Consider the following 13,107-nt stretch of genomic DNA (forward strand, 5'->3'; position numbering starts at 1 on the left):
TGTGGAAGGTATCACCGCCTAAAGCTTCCCTAGACACCTAATTGTCTGAGCAAAGGTTCCGGGACTCAGAGAGGACTATTAAAAAAAAAAAAAAAAAGGATTGAAAAGGAAGAGGGTGTTTTCACACAAAACACTGGGCACTCTTCTTACAAAAGTTCCAAAATGTATTTATTTATCAGGGCCTCATGGCACAGGGCTATGAACTCTGCTAGTCTGGTAAGAGACTAAAGCTGGAGGACTGTTAAGCTTCCTCTGTCTGGACTATAGAATGAGTTTAAGGCCAACTGGAACAATTTGCCTCTCTTGCAAGATAAAAATAAAAAAGTATAAACAGAGCTGAAAAACTAGTTAGGTGGCTGAGCACTTGCCTAGCAGGTGTAAAATCCTAGGTTCACTCTCCTGTACCGTAGATAATTTACGATATATTGTGTACACACATTTACGAGCGTGTATCTGTCCCCAAGTAATGAATCCATTCTCTTGTTTCACAGTCATGTGCAGGGATCACGCCATTCTTCCCCACCTACCAACATCAAAAGAGGAAAAGACCCCTTTTGAGACACTGCATCATCTAAGAGGTCAGGCAGGGATGGGGACAAAGAGAGCTAAAAATTACTGTCTTTAAAAAAAAAATAAAAAACAGGAACAGAAACAAACAAACAAAACAAACCCTCAGGTCAACCAGGCTACCAGAGGAGACTAAAAGGAGAATGAAAAAAAAAACAAAAACAAAAACAAACAAACAAACAAAACAAAACAAAACAACAACAAAAAAAAAAAAACACAGCCAACCGACGAAATGGAGACGTGGAGTGCATTGGCATCAAAACCCACACAGTGGTCCCTTATATATCAGGTTAACATATGAACCAGGACATTTAGCGTAGTGGCATTGACCGGTGGGGAGGGACTTGGCGTTTGACTTATAATACTCAGTAAGATGTACGATGGTAACCCTGACCTTAATAAAAATCACACCCCCAGTGTGACAACACAAAGATAGGACACAGCACAACGGGGTGGACTTGGCCAGACTTGCACTCCTCCTCTGCCTGTGGTGATGCCAGGGGGCAGAGTCCTGTCTGCCAAGGAACAAAGAGTGCCTCCCTTTCATTTCGGTCATCTTAGGATTTTCTCTCCCGAATGGCTGCCGCCTCTTGCTCCAGTGCATCAATATGGGGTCTTCTTCCTTGAAGTGAACTTGATATTTCTCACATGGAGAGAAGCGGTATGAACTCACTTTTTGTTGGAACCAAGTAAAACATAAAGGAATTTGGCAAAAGAAATAAAGGGAAAGATGGCATATTAACTTAAAGGCTGGAAAAAAATAGGCTTCTATTGGATTTGAATCCATGAGCCTGAGCAAATTGCGTAGAATTGTGGGAGGGGCCATAGTTGAACGTTTAAAACTGGTGAGAGATTAACCTAACAACACTGGGCTAAAATCAAGTGGTTTTCTTCTGAAAGGAACCAGGACTCCAAAGAAAAACGGCTGATTCCAGAGCTGGGGAAAGAGGTGTAGCATAGGCTTTGAGTACCTGACCTTACTTGAAAACAAGATAGCCAGAAGAAAGAGACGAGGTCATGGCAGAAGAGCTGACCTAACAGGATCCTTCTACCAGATATGGGGTAAAATAACAGCACTGTAGAAGCAGAGGCAGGAGGACCACCACATGCTCTAAATCTGCTGGGTTTCAACAGTAAGTTCCAGAGTACTTAAGGCTACATATCAAGAACCTGTGTAAAATAGGGGTGGGGGAACAACCACTTACAAAGGACTGGATTGAATGTTTAATGTTATGAGAACATGGTGCGGGAGAGAGATGCCCCAGAGGTTGAGAGGACCTAGGTTTAGGTCCCAGCACCTGTACCCACATGATGATTCACAAACGTTCTTAACCCCACTGCCACAGGACCCAATACCCACTTCTAAGGTTTGAAAGCACCAGGCCTGCATCAGGTGAAGCCTTAGGGTTTCATTGCTGTGAAGAGACACTTTGATCAAGGCAACTCTTACAAAGGACAATATTTAATTGGTGCCGGCTTACAGGTTCAGAGGTTCAGTCCATTGTCATCATGTTGGAAAGCATGGCAGCCTCAGGCAGACATGGTGCTGGAGGAGCTGAGAGTTCTACATCTTGATCTGACTGCATCCAGGAGAAGACTGTCTGTCTCCTAGACAGCTAGGGAGAGGGATTCGAAGCCCACTGCCCAAAGCCTACTGCCTACAGTCACACACTTCCTCCAACAAAGCCACACCTACTCCAACAAGATCACACCCCCTAATAGTGCCAATCTCTGGGCCAAGCATATTCAAATCACCACAGTGCACATACAAACATTCAGGCAAAACACTAATGCACAAAAAATAATAGAAAAATTTAAAATATCATGACATCTTATAGACATGTGGAAAAAAAAGTCTCTTGGTCATTTCAAGAGGGTGCTATAGAGAAAATAAAGCTAGAATAAAAGTAGAAGGTAGAACAAAACCTTTGCTATACAAACTGTATTCCAAGGTGACTCAATGCTCTCCTCTGTAATAATAATAAACAAAGGATTAATAACAGTGTTCTTAGCAATAGCTCAGTGGCTGCTAGAACCTGATAATGGTCCAATGTACATTTTTGTGTTAGATCAGTGGTTCTCAGCATATTCTTCTCAATCCTTTCAGAGGTTGCATATCAGACAGATATCCTGCACATCAGATATTTGCATTACGATTCATGCCAGTAGCAAAATTAGTTATGAAGTAGCAATGAAATAATTTTATGGTTCGGAGTCACTACAGCATGTGGAACTGTATTAAAGGGCATTAGTAAGGTTGAGAACCACTGTATTGCATGAATCAAGCTGAAATCATTTGAGTTCCCTGAGGATGGAAGTCTCGATCTCCCTGATTGGAAGAGAGTGGGAAAAGAGATGAAGAAGTAAACCTTAGAAAATAGGGAGGGCTCCATCCCTCACCAAGCATATCCACTCTGGCTACAAATCAGAGATATTTTAACTAACAAAACATATTTGGAATTTTTAGTAGAGGAGACAGCTTTGCTGAGCCATGAAGCCATACCCTTGGCTCCTGTCACCTCAAGTCATATGGCAGCAATAAAAAAAGGATAAGGAGGATGACATCTTAGATACAGAAGATGAGGCAGACTTGGAGGAGGAAGCTGCTAGGTATGAGCCCCTTGAGGATAGGGATCATCATCATGACAGGACGGCTCTGTCCATGAGGAGGCCAAAGCCCAAGCCTGCTCCTAGGAAGAAAGGTTTACTTACTCCTATAGGATTCCAGGGAGCCATTGCTCAAGCTAGGCAAGAAGGGGATGCTACCTTTGCCTTCCCTGTGATACATCATTTGGACGGTGAGGACGAAGAGCCTGAATGGGAACCTCTCCCTCTTAAGACCCTAAAAGAATTGCAATCAGCTGTTAAGCCGATGGGAGCTTCTGCCCCCTATACAGTACAGATTGTGGACACGGTGGCTAGTCAATGGTTGACTCTGCATGATTGACATCAGACGGCTAAAGGTACATTGGCCCCAGGGGACTATGTCCTCTGGAGAATGGATTATGAAGAAAGATCAAAAGACACAGTGAAGAAGTATGCTAATGCTAAGAAGGGTCCTAAGGTTACCATGGATATGCTACTTGAGACTGGGTCCTTCCTAGCACCTAATGCTCAAGTGGCGATACCAAAACAAACATTGAAGGAAATTACTGCTAATGCCGTCTTGGCATGGTGGGCCATTCCTCCTCCTGGGACCAAGGGAACTACCTTATCAGGGATAAGGTAATCTAATGAGGAACCTTATCAGACATTTGTCTCATGATTAGAGGAGGCAATAAGTAGGATGCTGCCCCCCAGTGAGGGGACAGACATTTTATTGAAACAATTAACATGGGAAAATGCCAAGTCATTGTGTTAGGACTTGATCAGACCTATAAGAAAATCAGGGAGTCTTCAGGACTATATAAAGGCCCGTAAGGACGCCTCACCAACAGTGGTATAGGGAATGGCCTATGCTGCAGCGATGAAAGGTCAACAGTTCGGCGCCTTTGTAAAAACAGACATATGGAGGTGGAAAATATAGACCTCCACCCACATGCTTCGACTGTGGGGAAACAGGACATATAAGGAAAGAGTGCAAGAAGGGAAAACAAGGAAGACAGAATAGTAATAGAAAGCAAGCACCAGGACTCTGTCCTAGGTGTCAAAAAGGAAGGCACTGGAAGAATGAACGCAAGTCTAAGTTTAACAAGGGTGGTATAAAAATAGAAGATGCCCCAGAACAATCAAAAAACTAGGTGGGGGCATCCTCTCAGCCCCACACAAAGAGAGGGCTGCTTTACGGAAGCAAAAGCTGGATTAAATTCAGAAGCACCAGAGTTTACTATTCATGATTTGTCAAGGGCAACTCCAGGAAGTGCAGGGTTAGATTTGACAGCTGGTCAAGATGTGATACTGTCCAACACAGATGGTGTCACACTGGTCCCTACTTCAGTTCTAGGGAGGTGCCTAGAAGGTGTACAGGTCTTCTTATTGGAAGGAGCTCTAATTACAAAGTATGGCTTGAGGTCTTGCCTGGAATTATAGATGCTGACTTCACAGGGAAAATTAAGGTCATGGTTAAAGCTGAAAAGGAGACCTGTATAATAAGAAAAGGACAACACATAGCCCAACTGTTATTGCTACCTTACATAAGATTACCTAACCCTGAAATAAAGACAGAGAGAGGTCAGGGACAATTTGGTTCCTCAGACTTGGTGCCCTGGGTAGCTGACATAGGAAAACAAAGACCTTTTAAGAAAATAAGGATTAGTGGAGAACTTTTTAATGGTCTCCTAGATACGGGAGTAGACAGAACCCGATTAGCAAAAAAAGACTGGCCACAGTCTTGGCCTGTAGAACAAACCTCCCTACAGGGACTATCAGCACAGCAAGTAGAAATAATTGCTGTAATAATGGCCTTTGAAGAGTTTAATGAAGCTTTTAATCTTTATACAGATTCTAAATATATAGTTGGACTTTTCCCAGCTATAGAGACAGCCTTGCTAGCTGGAAACTCAGTTATTTTACCCCTGTTAATGAAGTTACAAAAGTTGATACAGAGTAGAACTTATAAGTTCTATGTGGGACACATAAAGGGACATACTAAACTATCTGGACCCCTAGCTCAGGGTAATGAGCTGGCAGATTCATATACCAGAATCTTTACGGCCTTGGAACAGGCTAAGGAGAGCCATGATTTACATCATCAGAATGCTCTGGCTTTGCAAAGAGTCTTTGGCATAGCTCGAGCACAGGTCAGGCAGATTGTTAAACAATGTACTACCTGCCCCACCCTCTGCGGGGGCAGTACAGAAAATGGGTGTTAATCCCAGAGGCTTAAAGCCTCATGTGTTACGGCAAATGGATGTTACTCACATGCCTGAGTTTGGAAGGCTTTACTATGTGCATGTCACTGTAGACACATTCACATTCACATCAGCAAGAACAGAGGAAGCAGTAAAATATATTATTCAACACTTATGTGCTAGCTTTGCTAATATGGGAAGACACAGAAAGCTGAAGACAGACAATGCTCCAGCCTATGTGTCAAAATCCTTAAAGAAATTTTTGGCCACATGGGGCATAGAACACAGCACTGAAATTCCATATAATCCTCAAGGACAAGCAATTGTGGAAAGAGCACATCAGACATTAAAAGCTCAAGTTCAGAGATTGAAAAATGCTAACTCATATCTCTCTCCTCACCACTTATTAACTCATGCTTTGTTTGTTCTAAATTATTTGAACACAGGCGAGGAAGGAGTAACTCCTGTGACAAGACATGCTGAAACAGGAAGAACAATTCCCAAACCTCTAGTTCTGTGGAAGGACTTACTTTCGGGAGCCTGGAGGGGCCCTGATATTTTAATGGCCTCAGGACAAGGCTATGGTTCTGTGTTTCCACAGGATGTAGACTCCCCAATCTGGGTGCCTGACAGAGTCATCAGACTGCCCCCCGAGTTCAGCTGTCAAGAAGAGGAAGGCGCAGACAGAAACAGACTCTGCGAAAAACCCAAGCAGCCTTTCAGGGACTTTCCCTAGAGGAGATCGCAGAGAAGTTCCCAACTCTGACACAGCTAAAAAAAAATTAACTAAAGAAGCAAAGGATATCGTAACATCTGCTCATTCTGAAATGACTGCTACTAATATTTATCTTGTCTTATCACATGACTTGTGAAACCTGTATTTTGTCTATCTGGATTGGATAAAGAATTTGCTGTTATGTCGATTGTAAAACGACCTGCTTATGTTATGCTGCCAGTAGACATAGGCTCTGATCCTTGGTTTGATAATTCTGGATTACAAGCTTTAGAAACCATTAATGACTTAATTAGACCTAAGAGATTTGTGGCCGCCTTAATTTTAGGAATTTTGACATTGATTGCTATCCTAATATCCTTTGCCGTATCCACTCCAGCTTTAGTTAAAGAGATGCAGACAGCTACTTTTGTTAGTGAAATGCATAGACATATTTCTGTGGCTCTCTCAGCGCAACATCTTATTGATAGAAAATTAGAAGCAAGAATTAATGTCTTAGAAGAGGTGATTTTAGAATTAGGACAAGGTGTTGATTCTATTAAGACCAGGCTTGCCACCAGAAGTCGTTCTAGTTTTCATTATATCTGTGTGACTCCTTTACCTTATAATGAATCAGAGAATTGGAGTAGAACTAAAGCTCATTTGCTAGGAGTTTGGAAGGATACAAATATTTCTTATGACTTGCAACAATTACAGGAACAGATTACAGCCATGAGTCAGAGAGATTTAGATGCCTGGAACGTGGATAAACTTGCAGCATCGTTTACTAAAAGTTTGAAAGCTTTGAATCCTATGGATTGGATTCAGTATTGAATCTGCACAGCCATAGGGTTAGGGCTCGTGATTGTTGTATTATTGATCTTCCCTGTTCTTTTTAGGCTGATCCTGAAGTCCCTCCATACCGTCAGGCGAGATATCCTGGAGCTTCGTCTTAAGAACAAAAAACCAGGAACTGCCACACCCACTCCAGTGGAGTCCTTATGACGTGAAGCTCTTGTGCTTCGTTTCTATCCACAACAGAGGCCTGTCCCTGGAATGGCTTGGCTTCCTGCAGGTCCTGGCCGTCTCCCTACAAATAGATGATGACTGGGGTCTACGCTTGCGGTGGAGGTGCCTTCTGTGTTCTAGCCTTGGTGATCTTAGAAACTTTAAGCCTGTCAACAACATCTGATTTTAAGAATATAGCAGTGCGGGAAGATGGTCATGTACCTTTAGATGTCTCAGGAACTGAAAGTTCAGAGACGGAATCGTCTCACACCATCATGACTCTGATGAACTCAACGGCTGCTATGAATTCAACTGCTGCACCCATTAGTTCCCAGCAAATAGGAGAGAAATTAATTGCAGCTATTAAGAACATGACTGTTCCAGAAAAGGCTTTTCCCCCTTTTGGGAAAGTTTTGTTTAGCATGATTCAGGATAGTAGTGACTCTTTTAGAAAGATCATGGATATGTTCCAACAAGTTGAACAAACTTATCAAGAGTTAACTAGAAGAAAAAGAGAAATTAACATTGAGCAAGAAATAAAAGAAATTATAGAATGGTTACAAAGTTTCTATATTATTCTGGGGGACCATAATTATAGGGTTTAAACTTTATTAGAACAAAGGTAAATGTTGAATGCATATCTGGTGCCCACAAGTCTGGCAGTATAACTGCAGTTTTCTAAACTATTGTTTGCAGCTGAGAATTGTTTCCTAGACTGTGCGTTCAGCTCTCCTCCTTGCAAGGGACATTCGGTTGGGTGATGAATAAGAGCTGGATGATCGCCAATTATGATGTACCTGTTCTAATTGCTTAAATCTATGCCAAGAGGTAAAGCTTTTTGCAGCAGCACACACCTCAAGTTTGTGTCTGTCTGTCACGCCGAATCCACTCTCTACCTGGAATCCAAGCCTTGGTCCCTCTGCTGAGACACTCCCCTGGGTGGTCTTCGGCAGGGGAGCTCTTCCTGACAGTAGAATTCCAGCTAATAAACATTGGAGGAAGAAATAAAAAATACCACTGTCCTCCCTTTAAAGGTTGGCAAAAGGGCTCCATTTATCTTAAGATGTTCTAGAAAATACAATTTTATTACGAAAACAATTCAGAGCCATTTCCAAGGCTTTTGGTTATTAGTTGAGAACTCTGCAGAAGGGTGAATCACCTGGATTTCTCCTGTCATAGATGCTGGGACACACTTAGGAGGTCCTCCTTCCTGGAAGGCCCACAGCCACGCTGCAGGAACTGCTATCAGTGCTCGATCATCAGGTACTTCTGGGTTTTCCCCATCAGGAGGAGGCCCTACTCTTGAAGTTGAGCCCTTCACTCAGGTTGGCCCACATCCAACAGCAAATAAGTAACCGATACGAGGGCACAATCTTCTGGCCGTTCAGACTCAACATCAACTTACATCCAGAAGTCAGCAGTCAGGAAAGGTCACCCAAGCAGGCTTGCACCACATCTACTCTCCCTCTGCACCTTTCGTTCCGCTGCCCTGGTGCTCTAAAGTGATAATGTTAGGGGCCACGAATAAGGAGCACCTGGCCAGACTCTGCCCACAGCCTGCTTCTCGGGAAGCGCCTAACCTAAAACACCAGAATGGTTGAGTTGTTCTTGGCTGATTGCATTTTTTTTCTACGTAATAAGCACTTCTTCATCACGACATTCATTATACGTGCTATGGTGTTGCATAAGGACATTTTCATGCAAGTGTGTACCATTGGAGGATATGCTCCCCCCTCCTAAACTTTACTGCCCCCCTTTTAGTCCCCTTTGTTTCTCTAGACGATGTCACTTCTACCTTCATGTCATAAACACATACAAGGTTTTGTTCACAAACGAGAGAGAACTTCCTCTCACATTTGTCTAAAACTGGCTAAATGTGATCACCATGAGCTACGCACCTTTCTGCAAATGATGTAATTTCATTTGTATAGCTGAGGGGGGTGCTTTAAGTGTATATACCACAATTTTCTTATCTGCTCCTCTGACGCTGGACATTTGGGCTAACTTTGTAACTAGGTTAATAGAAACGCTGTATGACCGTGACATGTTAATTAGGAGTCCCATTGATAAGTATCTAGACCAGACACAGCTAGGTCATATAGATGTTTTAGTTTAAGCAGCCTCCGCAGTGAGTTGCGTAGTGTCACACCAACAATAAATAATGGTTCCTTTTGCAACCATTATATGATGCGTGTATAGGTATGAAATTCCACACATCACATGTACACAACGTGGACATGTGTGTATATGTTTGCCTTGTGTAACCATGCTCACAGACACCAGAAGAAGATGGAGTTGCAAGATATTTTCAATTTCAGTTTCTCTGATCTCTACTGAGGGTGAACATGTTTTTTTGTATGTCTATTGGTCATTTCGTATTTCATCTCCTGAGAGCTATCCATAATTCCTCTATTGATTAGCTGGTTGATTTCTTGTCCTGCTTAGCTTTGCCAAGATCACACAGCCTACAGTCGTCTAAAGAAAGCTTCGTTTGAAGAATTGCATACATCAAATTAGCGTCTGGTCTTGTCTGCGGAGGACTGTTTTGATTGTTACTTGGTGTAGGCAGACCCTGCCTACTGCAGGCAGGACAGTAACATCACTAGACAGGGGATCCTGGGCTATACAAGAAAGCTAGCTGAGCCGAAGCCTGTGAGTCAGCCAGCAAGCAGCACTCCTCCTTCAAGAACTCCTGTGAGTTTGGCTTCAACTCCCTGCCCAGATTCCCTGGATGTACTATACCCTAAACAGTGAAACAAACTTTCTCCCTTCAGTTGCCTTTGGTCAGGACATTTTTTGTTTGTTTGTTTGTTTGTTGTTTTTTCCACAGCAACAGTAAGGAAACCAGAACATTTCCTTAGTTTTTAAAAGTTCTCAGTAGATATTAATTTGTTAGAAATATAGCTAGCGAAGATTCTGCTCCACTCTTTGGGCTGTCTCTTCACATAATGATCTCATTATTCAGCTTTTCAGTGACAGTTTGGTGAGTTCTCTCTCATTTGTGAATAGTTGGCATTACTTCGTAGCTGGCTTCAATTCAGAACAGCCTTTCCTGTGCCTGCAATTTGACTGGTTTCTCTACTTCCCCCTCTAGGTCTCAGTCTGAGATCTTACATTGAGGTCTTTGGTCCATCTGGAGTTGGTCTTGTACAGGGCTAGAGAAGGTGGTCCATCTGGAGTTGGTCTTGTACAGGGCTAGAGAAGGGGTCTGGTTTCTTTCTTTCTTTCTTTTTTTTTTTTTTTTACATGTGGGTATGCAATATTACCAGCACCATTTGTTAAAAATGCACTTTCCTCCACCATGTGTGTGTGTGGGTTTTTTTTTTTGGCATTTTTTTTTTTTAATAAATAAGGTAGCTGTGGTAGCATGAATTAACACATGGCTCTTATGCTCCACTGATCTGTGTGGTAATGGGCGGTCACTATGGCTCCATGGTACAACTTGGAATCAGCATTTTTTTTCTTTTTTGTTTAGCACTGACTGCTTTGATCAAAGTGTTCTATGTTTCTGCATAAATTTTAGTAACTTTTTCTATGAAAATGGCATTAAATTTTGATGGGGATTACATCAAATCTTTGGATTTCTTAATCTAATGATTTGACAATATTCAGTTATAATCTGCAAGCATAGATCTTCAATTTCCTTCTTCAGCGTTTTGGTGTTTTCATTGTTAAGGTCTTCCACTTCTTTGGTTAGATTTATCCCAAGGGCTCTGCCAGGTGAGTGTGTGGGCAGGGTCAGATAGGACAGCTGTGAATGGGATTGCTTTCCTCTTTTCTTTCTTAGCATGGTTGTTGATAGGCACATAATGCTTTTAATTTTTATATGGTAATCTTGTATGCCACCACTTTTCAGAAAGTGTTTATAGGAAGACTAAGTTTTCTTTTAGCTCTTCTGTATATGAAATCTTATCATCTACTTTTTCCTTTCCTATTTGTATCCCTTGTTTCATCATGTTGTTCTAGCTTAAGTGTAGAGAAAGAGACCATATGTGTCTATTGCTCATTTTACTGGAAATGCAGTTTCTCATTGAGTGTAATTGTGAATATAGCTTTGTTACATATAGACATTATTATATTTAGATATATTCCTTCTACTCCTTGTCTCTTTGGGATTTCTATCATGAAAGAATGCTGGATTTTACCAAAAGCCTTTTGTTCATTTACTTAGATGATGCTGTGATTTCTGCCTTTGGATCCTTATACTGGTTTGCATGTTGAACCATTCCAGCCTCTTTGGATTAAAGCACTTCAGATGGTAAATGGCCTTTTGATGTGTTCTTGAACCTGGTTTGCAAATGTTTTAATAACTTTTGCCTATGTCCATCAGTGAGATTGGTTATAATTTTTGCTGTCTTTAACTGGGTTACCAGAGTAACGCTGGCTTCATCGGAGGAGTCTGGTAGCTTGCGTTCCTCTCCTAGTTTATGGACCAGTCTGAGAAGCGCTGGTGTTAGATTGTTAAGTATCTGGAAGCTTTCGGTAGTGAACCCATTGTGAGACTGGACTGTTTTAGATGGGAGATAATTTTGTTACTGCTTCCACCTCATTTGCTTGTTATCGATCTCTTTAAATGCTCATCTCATCTTGGTTTAATTTTGATAGGTCGTCTGTCTACATAGGTCGCATACACTTTTAAGGCATATGCTAAGGATTCTCAATTCCATTGCTAACTTTGGTGCTGTCTAACTTTTCACTGATTTTTTTCTTTTTTCATTTCTATGTTATTTTTTTCTAGCCTGTTCTTATTTCTTTTCAACTACTGATTTATGGCTTGGGTTGTTCTTGTTTCTCCAAGACCTCACCTTTAACTTATTTCCCACAACTCAGACACTCCCTTACCACCTGGCAATTACATAGGAATTCAAAAAATTCAGAGAAAGAGGTCACAAACACCACCAGAATACCAGGTCATGGAGTTTTGAGACAGAGTCTCATCATGTAGCCTTGGCTGACCTGTAACATGCTACGTAGACGATGCTGGCCTCAACCATAGCCATCTTCCTGTCTCCCTAGTGCTGGGATTTCAGATGTGCACCACCACATCCGATTTTATTATCAGGTTTATAAATTTTTTTGATTCTTAAAGTGGTACAGACATCAGAGGAGACCTAAACATGTATATCTTTAGCCAGGCTAAGATTATTCTATTTAATAACAGAGTACTTGGTCATTGAGGACAGGTATACTCTTACAAAAAAAAAATCAGTATTACTGTAAGACAGGGGTTTTCCCTGCAGACTCTTGTGTGGACAAGGCTTAGGGACAGTCAGGCTAGTGACAGAGGAGACAAAATGCAGTTAAAGAGGTCTTCACAGGCTCATTGACTCAAAGAGAGACTTTGCTTGTTCTTCTATCCCCTGATGTTCTAAAGCAAAAGTTTTTGAAATATATGTGAGAGTATTATAAACATTAATATTGCCACTTACATTTGGCAGTAGCCATGTTGTCTCTCCTGGGAAAGGAGCATGAAGGTTCTGTGAATGACCTTCTTGAGGCAAGGCCCCTTGGAACTCTCCCATTTGGCAAGGACCAGTGGGAATGATAACCAAAGGGGCTGAGTCAGACCTTTGGAGATGGAGCCATGATGTCAAAAGGTTATGTAAAGACATGACTAAGACCTGTAAAGATCCCTTATTGGATGGTCCCAAAATTGATAGGAATGTATGAGGAAAAAGGAAGGGACTTGGCAATGTCAACTACTTCTTCTGAGGACCTAAGCTCACCAAGACATTGAAGAGAGGAATGTTCGAAACTCAAGAGAAGATAGGGCCTAAAGAGTTCATTCTCAGGACAAGTTAGTTCACTCTAGGATAAGTTAGTAAGTAAGTTACTTAGTGAGCTCTTAAAAGAAATGGATGTTGGATAGCGCCATCTTTGCCTCAGGTAAGGACTCGTACAAAAATAAAAGAACAGTAGGAGCTGAGGGAGAAGTGTTAATTGTCAGCCTCAGCTCTTTACAGGAAAGTTGTATAGAGCAGGACCACACTGTAAATCTAAGACAGATTAGAGCATAAGGACAACGTACAA

Source organism: Rattus norvegicus, chromosome 1, assembly GCF_021556685.1.
Source record: "Rattus norvegicus strain SHRSP/BbbUtx chromosome 1, alternate assembly SHRSP_T2T, whole genome shotgun sequence".
Classification (NCBI taxonomy): Eukaryota; Metazoa; Chordata; class Mammalia; order Rodentia; family Muridae; genus Rattus; species Rattus norvegicus.